This window comes from Dendrobium catenatum, unplaced genomic scaffold (genome assembly GCF_001605985.2).
Source record: "Dendrobium catenatum unplaced genomic scaffold, ASM160598v2 fragScaff_scaffold_1122, whole genome shotgun sequence".
NCBI lineage: Eukaryota > Viridiplantae > Streptophyta > Magnoliopsida > Asparagales > Orchidaceae > Dendrobium > Dendrobium catenatum.
In genome coordinates this window covers 1,734,555-1,744,604 of record NW_021319584.1, presented here as the reverse complement: position 1 = coordinate 1,744,604, position 10,050 = coordinate 1,734,555, and positions in this window count along the sequence as shown.

The following is a 10,050-nucleotide window of genomic DNA, read 5'->3' as shown; positions in this document are numbered from 1 at the left end:
TCGTCACAAATGAAACTTTAATTTTGAAAATGAATTCGACAAATTGCATCTGAGACCCTCATCAAATATATAGAACATTAATGCGTATAATGAGAGTGATGGAGCAATAAAGAAATTTTATTTTATTTCCTCATATTCATACCTTCTGTTAATTTTTACTTCAAATGCATTCCTTTTTTAATTTTGGTTGTACTTTGGATTGAATCAATTATCGGTTTTATATACAGGACTTTTAACTTTAGCCAGGTTTCACTATCTTGTACGCATCCTTAAAAGAAATTAATATGAAATTTTTTTGATATAATAAATATTATATATGGAAATTAATTAAATTATATATATATATATATATATATATATACCATAAATCACTCTCACTCAGTTATTTATTTCATTTAATTTCCAATTACTTCAATTACAATTTCAGCCAGAATAAAAGCTTCATTTGTAACAGCTTTAGCATTATTTTATAAAACAGTTTTTTAGTACAATTTTTTTAAAAAAAAATGTACTAAAAAAATTATTTTAAAAGATAATAAAAAAGTTATCCCAAATAAATCTAAATCTCTAATAAAACCTTTAAAACTGTTGAAGGAAGTCAGTTACAAGAGTTACAGTGGCAAGACAAAGGCATGAATGAGCAATACCCAAAAGGCTTGTTTGGTAAGTTACAGACTATGCCGAAGCAGCATTTCATCATCGAGCAGATCTTGGAGTCGTCAGGCGAGCAACACTTGCAATTAGAGCAGGTGCGGTAAGGAGCAAAAACGCCGTGGTTGCGTTGCAGGGCAGCAATGGCGTCGCCTTCTATTTGTCGGTATTCGATTGTCGTCGAAGATGGAAGAAAGTAGTCAGCTTTGATTGGGAGGAAGAGGAGGAGGAGGAGAGGAAATGTGAAGATGGTTGAGATGGAGATAGTGGCCATGGTGGGAATTGAATAAGAGGTGATGGGATGAGAGAGAAGGATATAGAGTAGAGAGAAAGAGAAGGTTTAATTACTTAGGCGGTTATAAGTGGGGATATAATGTGTGGTTTAAATTCAAGATCTGACTAAGCAATGTATTAGAATAGAAAAATATTATTTAGGCTTGATTATTTAGGAGGAGAGAGAGGATTTGGTAATTCAGGACGTTATAGGTGAGGAACAAATATGGGGTCAAATACGTGATATTAAAAAAATAGCTTTTAGGCAGCTCATCTTGATCCGTTGGTTAAAAGTTTTAGCTACTAATTTAAGAGGTTTTAGGACGTTCGAAGCTTACGTATGTGTTGTGTGTGAGTTTATCTTAATTTGCTCAAAATTTCAAAAAAAAAAAAAAAATTAAGGTTTTTAGAACTTTGAACCAACCATATGAAGCTCTTCTTGCTTTGTTAGTTGGATCAGTATTAAGCAATGCATAAGCTATGGAAAAATTAAATTTTATCATTTAAAAAAATAATTCCTTATTGTTGCGTGCTAGAATATACGTGGCGATAGAGTTATAATTCTACGTCTTAGCGTATCACGGATATCCAGCTCACACACGGATCGGAGAACACAATATTTTTTACGTGGAAAACTCGGGAAAGGGAAAAAACCACGGGGCCTGACCCAATTTGAATTAATCCACTAGTATTTACAGTCAATTACAAATAGGCCCTTCCTTGGGAGAAGGCATTGACTTGATGTCACAAATGTACACCATATATAGCACATTACATGGTGGGAGTTACAATAATCACCGAAATGTTTGTTTGGCCGGCAGGACCATATGCATAGTCGATAGGATAGAGGTCGGAAAGACCATAGTAGGCGACGGAGGTCGGAAGAACGTAGTTGGCAGGAGGACGTGTTCAGAAAGACCATTGTCTGGCAAGGGAGCTTCAGAAAGACCGTAATCAGTAGAAGATTGGGATCAGAAAGACCATTATCTATTAATGGAGGTCGGAAGAACTGTAGTAGGTGACGGAGGTCGGAAGGACCATAGTCGACAGAAGATTGGGGTCAGAAAGACCGTAGTAGTAGGGCAGTACTCCGCTAGAAATACGAGAGTCAGGCGGTGGTCCGGCAGAAGTCTGGGAGTCAGGTGAAGATCCGACAGAAGTTCGGACCTCAGGTGGTGGTAAGGCAGAAGTTTAGGCCTTAGGTGGTGCAGCAGAACTCCGGCGGTGGTCAAATAGGAGTTAAGCCGCTGGAGATTTCTTCCTTCTCTTCCTTCTTTTCTCTTACCCATATATATGAGTAATGTTAAAGTGCCCAACCCATATTAAGAAAAAGCCTTGCTATTTTGCATCTGCAATGCTAAGGGAATTGAATTGCCAGTATTTCTCTCTCTCTCTCTTTTTCTCTCTCTCGATCTTTTTTTGAAGTGTTGCTACATTATTTTCTTTTTTTGGTTGTCCTTGGGGAACATAACGCGCGCACACACTCTCTCTCTCTCTCTGGAAATTTCAATAAAAATTTTACCTCTATAATTCTATTTGGCACAATGGAAGGGGCAAAAATCCTAGGTTGAATCCAACTTTATTTGTATGTGGTACCGGATCTTACAAGTAGAGCACACAACTCTCCTTGGCCTATTGGTTGAGAGCTAAGGCTTCCAACTAAGAGGTCTTAGGTTCGAGTCTATGTGTATGCGTAGTGTGTGTGAGTTTGCCTTAAATGGCCTAAATGTCCAAAAAAAAAATCTTACAAGTAGGCGAGCTCTATGAATTTTGACCTAAAAACCGTCGGAATGGAGGAAAAAAGAGAGAGAAACAAAGTGTACTGGTCTGACTATTTGTATTATACATAACACTAAGTACAAAAATATGCCAAAGAATCCATTAGATTCAAAAAATTCAAAATACTCTTCATCCTATATTTGTAAGGATTTGAAAGTTATAGGGAAGGCTAAATCAATAAAATGAATAAAAATGTACATAACTTAATGACTCTACAGACTATCCTAGGCGAGTCCTATATGCAGAGAGTTGAGGCGAGCTAGCGCCCTAAAATCACTAGCTACTTGTGCTGGAGCTTTACCGTGCCTTTGCTCAAACAGGAGAGTGAGCTTGAGTTGCAGCATCTTTTTTTTTTTTTTACGAGGAAGCACTGTCCTTAGGTCAGTGTAAATCCCGATCGACCTAGCATGCAACGCACACCAATTTACACTGGCCAACACTTAAGGCTTTCACTTTATAAGTGAGACGTGACTCTCATGACTAAGCCCGTTATGGAGCTAGACCCCATAGCTTTAAGACAAGTTATCGTGTTGACTTAATACTAAACCTTAAATCCTGAACATAACAAGATTTTATACTATTATGAATGAATTCCTCATTAGTTGGGACTTAATACTAAAAATAAAATTTCAATAAAGATTTTTTATTGGTTGTTATTGAAAAAAAATTGCAAAAGAATATTTGATTTGTGATCTTCCAAACATAAACTTTATTTGGCCTTTTTCGTATATGGGATATTCATCAAAAGTTATTAGTGTTGGGGAGCGGATTATTACTCATTATTAAGAAAATTCTTTGTTTTAAGATAAATTAATTTTGATAATTTAAGAAAGAATTAATTTTGGGTGCAAATAAATTTAGTTGATTCAAAGAGAAAATAAATTACAAATATAAAATAGGAAATGATATCATTCTCCATATTGTAATGAACATTAATATTTTTTTTTTTTCAAAACACTTTTCTTCTAAAAAATTATGAGTATTGATATGTTTAGAAAATTATAATTTTCAAATAAATATATGACTTGGGCTTCATTTGGGATCGCTTTTTTTGTTGCTTTCTAAAGTAGCTTTTTAATATAAAATTTTTTGAATTAATTTTTTTACTATAAAGCTTCTTTAGAAAGTATTGAAAAAACTAGAAAGCAGTTTTCTAATACGTACAATTATTTTAAAAAAAAAAGTGAAAAAAGTCAAAAAACAGTGGATAAATAGAAATCACGGAGCAGCTAGAAGAGCAAAGTAGTAATAAAGTTGTCTCAAACAAAACCTAATACAACACATATTAACAACAATTTTTAAATTCCTACTAATTAGGGGTGTCAATTTTTTACACGACCCGAACCCGACCCGGAAAAATCCGGGTCAGTGTCAACCCGGACTCGCAACGGGTCGGGTTCGGGTTCAACAAATCAACCCATTTTAAAAATCTGGTCGGGTTCGGTTTGACTCAACAACATGAAAATGACCCAAAAATGATCCGAAATTGACACTAAAACTCCTATTTGACTCGGAACCCCAAGATTGACCCATTTTTTACCCGATTTTGCCCCAAAAATCGAAGATTGACCCTATTGTGATCAGAAAACTAGCAATTTTAGGTCAACTTCGAGTCATTCGTGTCGGGTCGGATTGACCCGGACCCGAATCAGGTTGGGTTCGGGTCTGGAAACCTGACCCGTTTTTAAAAACGGGTTGGGTTCGGGTTGACCCGAACAGTGCCGGTCAGTTCTGGGTTCGATCCGAACCCGACCAATTGACCTGAATTGACACCCCTACTTACTAATATTGTCGTCTTGTTACTATAAAAAATCCTTTTATCTTGATTCCCTGATCAATTTCTTTTATATTTTGGCTAATCAAGAGAGGATCTTCTAACTTAGATGGCGTAGAATAGATAAAATACTGTTTCAACTTTCAAGTCATACATATCTATCATAATCATGTCCTTATGGGCTATTTCCTATAAGAATTTATTGTGAATATGTGAAGTATTGTAATCAGCGATACATCCTCAAAAAATTATCTTGATCGGGCACGAATCTCAAGGAAAAAAATAAAGTGGGAAACTTTCAAAATTAAAATTGGGACCATCTGAATCCAGAATTTACAATTGAACTGAACGTCTCAAAAATATGAACCCAACGACACCAAATTCGACTCAATCCGAGCCCAAATGGGTCCAAATTATGGGTCTGAAGTGTTGTTGGAAGGTTTGACCACAATTTGGATTACCAAACTGCTTCCAAACGTGACATGCTTATAGTCGAATCAAGCGGCTCGACGATCAAGGGATTCAACATCGGTCGTCCATCCAAGCAACTCCCTATTTACCCTTGATCCTCCTCCTATTTATGGGTCATGTCACTCTATGAAATATATAAATAGACACATCCTTTCTCTTGAAAATGGACCCCTAAGTCTAAGGAGAATTGAGAGAGATCAAAGATCGCTCTTGCCTCCTTGCCTCATCGCCTCCTCAACCACTGCTTGGAGTTCCGCCAGACCACCAACCGAGGCCTTGAGCTCCATCGGACCACCACTGAAGGCCCTAAGCTTCGCCGGACCACCACCCGGGGCCCTGAGCTCCGTTGGACCACCACCGAAGTCCTTGAGTTTCGTTGGACCACCACATTAGGCCGTTAGTTTCGTCGGACCACCATGTGAGGCCCTTATCTCAACTGGACTACCACTTGAGGCCTTGAGCTCTGACGGACCACCACTAGAGGCCATGAGCTCTGCCGGACCACAACATGTGGTCCTGAGTTCTGTCGGACCACCATCTAAGACCCGAAGTTCTACTAGACCACCACTTGAGGCCCAGAGTTCTGTCAGACCATCACCTGAGGCCCTGAGCTCCACGGGATCAGATGAGGCCCTCAGCTCCGCCGGACCACCACCTGAGGCCCAACTTCTATCGGACCACTACTTGAGGCCTGAATTTCTACCATACTACAACTTGAAGCCTGGACTTCTACCGGATCACCACCTGAGACCCGAACTTCTGCCACCTGACGTCATAGTTCTATCAGACCATCGCCCGACGCCGAAGTTCAGCCAAACCACCGCCAGGCTATTAACTAATGTTTGAATTTTCAAGTAACGCTAAACTTCTGCTATACCATCAAGTAACGTCGGACTTTCGCCCTTGTTTGTCGCTAGATTTCAACCATACGTATCGTTGACATTTGTAATCTGATCGCCCTTAGGAATGAGTCAGCCCATTGTAAGATACCCAAACACTAGTGGAATCATTTCAGACTGGTTCAGGCCCCGTGGTTTTTACACATTCCATGGTTTTTCACGTAAAAAATATTGTGTTCTTTGTGTGTGAGCTGGATATCCATGCAAACGCTAAGACGTAGGATTTTAACTCTATCGCCGCATATATTATAGCCTGCAACAATCATATAGATCATATAACTTCCAAAAAAAAGATGCATGGTGAGCATTTGATAGATCCACCACCCCACATTTGAACTGAGAGAGCAGTGGGTTGAGCTAAATCATAGGATACTTTACTTCAGTTGATTCCTATTGAAAGAGTAATGATAAATGCAGTGGTCGAACTAGCCTCTTTTTTTAGGTGGGCAAAATAGAATTGTAAGATACATAATTTCATGTATGAAATAGAAAATTATTAAACTCCTACAATTTGCACTACTGCATTTATATATTAAAGGTCAGTAAAATAATTAAAATATTTACTCTTCTAAGAAAAAAATATATTTAAGATAGAGATGTAAATATTTGACATGACCCAAAAATCCAACTCAAACCCGATTAGAAAATTTCGGGTTATGGTTGAATAGGTTGGGTTCAGGTTCTCGAGCTCGATTCATTTGCAAAAAATGGGTTAGGGTCGGGTTGATCCGGAAACCCAAACTCAAACCGGGTTAACCCATTTAAAACACGTTAACTGTGAGAGCTCGTTCCTTTGATTTGTTTCTCTCTAGATTTGATTTTCCTCTCAAGATCGTCCGGGACGATCAGTGCAGTGAAACAGCTGATTTTTAGGACAATCTCACGATCGTCCTGGACGATTAATACAAATCAGAGGAAAATCATTTAGAGCACCGCCCAGAATTCAAGCTGGCCGATATTTATCATCCAGAAGTAACTAAGGTTTTTGAACAGATAGGCCCGGCCGATCCTGAGATCATCCAGGCCGATATGATCGTATCAATCATCCTTAATTACTTCCTTGATTTGTCTGATCAATTAAGGCATAATTGTAAAATATTATCCAGGCCGATCCAAGATCGTCTTGGCCGATTACCAAAAATACAGAATACCTTAATTGTTTATGGTGGCAAATTCTTTCTGTTTTGAGCTTATCGTCCTGGCTGATACACGTATTGTCCAGGCCGATTGGCTAATGATGGCTGCCTTAATTAAGAATCCCTGATTAAACTTTCTGTTTTAAGCCCAATCGTCCAGGACGATGTAAAATATCATCCTGGCCGATTTGAGTAAAAACAGAAATTTTAAGTTTCTCAAGTGTGTGTGTAGGATTACTTAGCATTAGTCACACCAAAGATTATAATTGACTCAAGAGGGGAAAAATAGAATTACAGACTGACTCAACCCTAATCTACCCCATCTTGAGCTGGCTCCATTTTTCCATCCGATCTTTGATTACTTAAAAGTTAGTAGTAAAAGACAGTCCAAGTCAAGTAAGAGTGTTTGCCATTCATCAAAAAATAGTTCATGGAACTGAATTTGCAACACGTCGTACCTTGTCCTTGGAAGGTTTTGAGAGGTAAGCTTCAACAGTCGATCGAGATTCTCTGCCTATTTATGGAGGAAGAAATAGGAGTTGGGTTCTCTGCCTCACCGGTGTTGGTGAAAAAGGAGTTTTGTAAAGGTTTCTCCGCCTTGCTGTGGAAGAAAATGGAGAGTGTTCGATGATACAGGAATTATATGTGAAGGACTGGACAAGAGGTTGGTGTTGGTTAAAAGCAACATTTCGAAGAACTAAATTGACAGAACTCTAGTCAAACTCATTTGATATAAAGTAGTGGGCTCGAGGTCCTTTACTTGAAAGTCCGATATATTCAACGAGGTCTGCGTTAGTGATTTCAATATTTCGATGGTAGACAAATGAAGTGAGGGTGAAGTTGTCTAGATTAATCCTCAGGGTTGCAAGTAACTAATAGAAGAGCTCAGAGTTAAACAGAAATGCCAGGGTGAGAAGAAATTGGAGGGTAGTTGAATCAAAGAGGCTCATCACCTCAAAGTTACGGGCTGCTTGATTTAGCATGCGAGAAGGAGTGATCTAGTATGCTTTGAATTTATGGTAGGCATCCTAATATTTAGCATACATGAAATGAACATTGTGGCTATGAGAGAAGAGGAGCTTCCCGAGAGGATTCAACCTCATTTGCTTGAGCTACCTATTAAGTAGGAACTAGTGGAGATGAGTGTAGTAAAGAAAGGTTGAGGAAAATGAGCTTATTTCCCCTCCTATTTATAGATTTTTTGACTGTTCATATAGTATGATCGAGGATCATATAATACGATTGAGGTTCATACAATACAATCAAGCAATTATTTTGTCTAGATAACTAGTCAAGAAATCGTGGTTAAATTGTATAGTACGATCATGATCATACTGGACAACATGAAGGAAATACATTTATCCTGAGGGGTCATCAGTACGACTTTTGATGAAAAGTAATGTACAATATGAATCGATGTTCATACAATATGAAGGATAATAATATTGTACCGACCAAGTTAATTTCATTCCAATCCATTTGCACATGTGGATCATATAGGACGGAAGGTATATATCATATAGTACTAAGGGTAATTATATCGTACCAAATGATTTGAATGCATGGCCATATGTATCGTATAATACAAAGTTTATCGTATAATATGTAGATCAGAAATCGAATCTTGAACATTGATTAAATAGAGGGCTATGATTTATACATATTGTGATAATCATACAGTATGAAGTTGAATTGTATAGTACGTTATGGATAGAAAATTGGTCATTTTGGGAACTCATTTAGATGTGTATGTAAAGATCAAGAAAAACCTTAGACCAATTTTTTTTGTCAATTTTTCATTTTTTTTGGATCAAGTAGGAATGTCTATAATAACTAGTTTAGTCCTCAAGGTTCTAAAGGTGTCATAGGCTATTAGTTTCATGAATATGTTTTTTAATTGATCTCCTGTGGCTATATGGTGAAATTTTATGTCTCCTTTGGCTACATGATCTCTTAGAAGTGATGTCTAATGTCTATATGTTTTGTTCAAGAGTGTTGAATTGGATTTTTGGATATGTAAATTGTACTAGTGATGTGACACATAATTGGGATAGTTCCTATAGGTAATCCAAGATCTAAAAGTTATTATTTCAACCATAAAACTTGTGCAACAAAACTCCCTACTGCTATATATTCTTTCTTGGTTGTGAAAATGGCTACTAGATTTTGCTTTCTACTGGACCAGGAAACTGAGGATTATCCATTGAATTGATAGGTTCTAGAGGTTATTTTCTTATCTACCATACATCATACAAAATATAATCTTAATACTCTAAGATTTCAGAGGAGATATATTTAGGATACAAAATTCTTAGGTTTGGGGTGCCTAGTAGATATCTAAGGATTCTCTTGACCACAGTCAAGTGAGACTCTTTAGGGTCAGCTTAGAATTGGGCATAGAGGTACACACTAAATATTATATCTGGTATACTAAGAGTTAAATAGAGAAGTCATCCAATTATTCCTCTATATTTTTTTTGGTTAACTGATTTTTCATTCGGGTATTTATCTAGTTGAATCATAAAACTCATGGTAGTGTTCATAACCTTAGCATTTCCCATTTCATATTTTTTTCACAATATTCTTGGTGTATTTAGTATGGCTACGGAATGTTCCATCATCCATCTATTTTAAACTAAAACCAAGAAAATAATTTAGCTCTCCCATCATGCTCATTTTAAACTCATTACTCATTATTTTTGAGAATTAATTACACCAAGTTTTATCTGAATATCTAAATAGGATGTCTTCTACATAAATCTTTTTTTTTTTTTGAAGAAATGACCAAAGCAATTTTATTAATAAAAAAATAGAGACCTAAGAGAAGTAAAATCTATCACATTCCTCCTTCAACACTTTGTGAAAAAGAGGAGGAACGTTATTGTTTACCAAATTATCCCAAATAAAATTGCCAAAACAAGCATAGTTAGCATAATAATCGGCTAATTTATTACACCCCCTATTTAAAAATTGAATAATAACTTGATTGAAATATCTATGAAAGAAAAAATCAAGTATACTTGAGCTATTACCTTCGATTTTTCCTTCCTTTAAGACCTTCTGGATG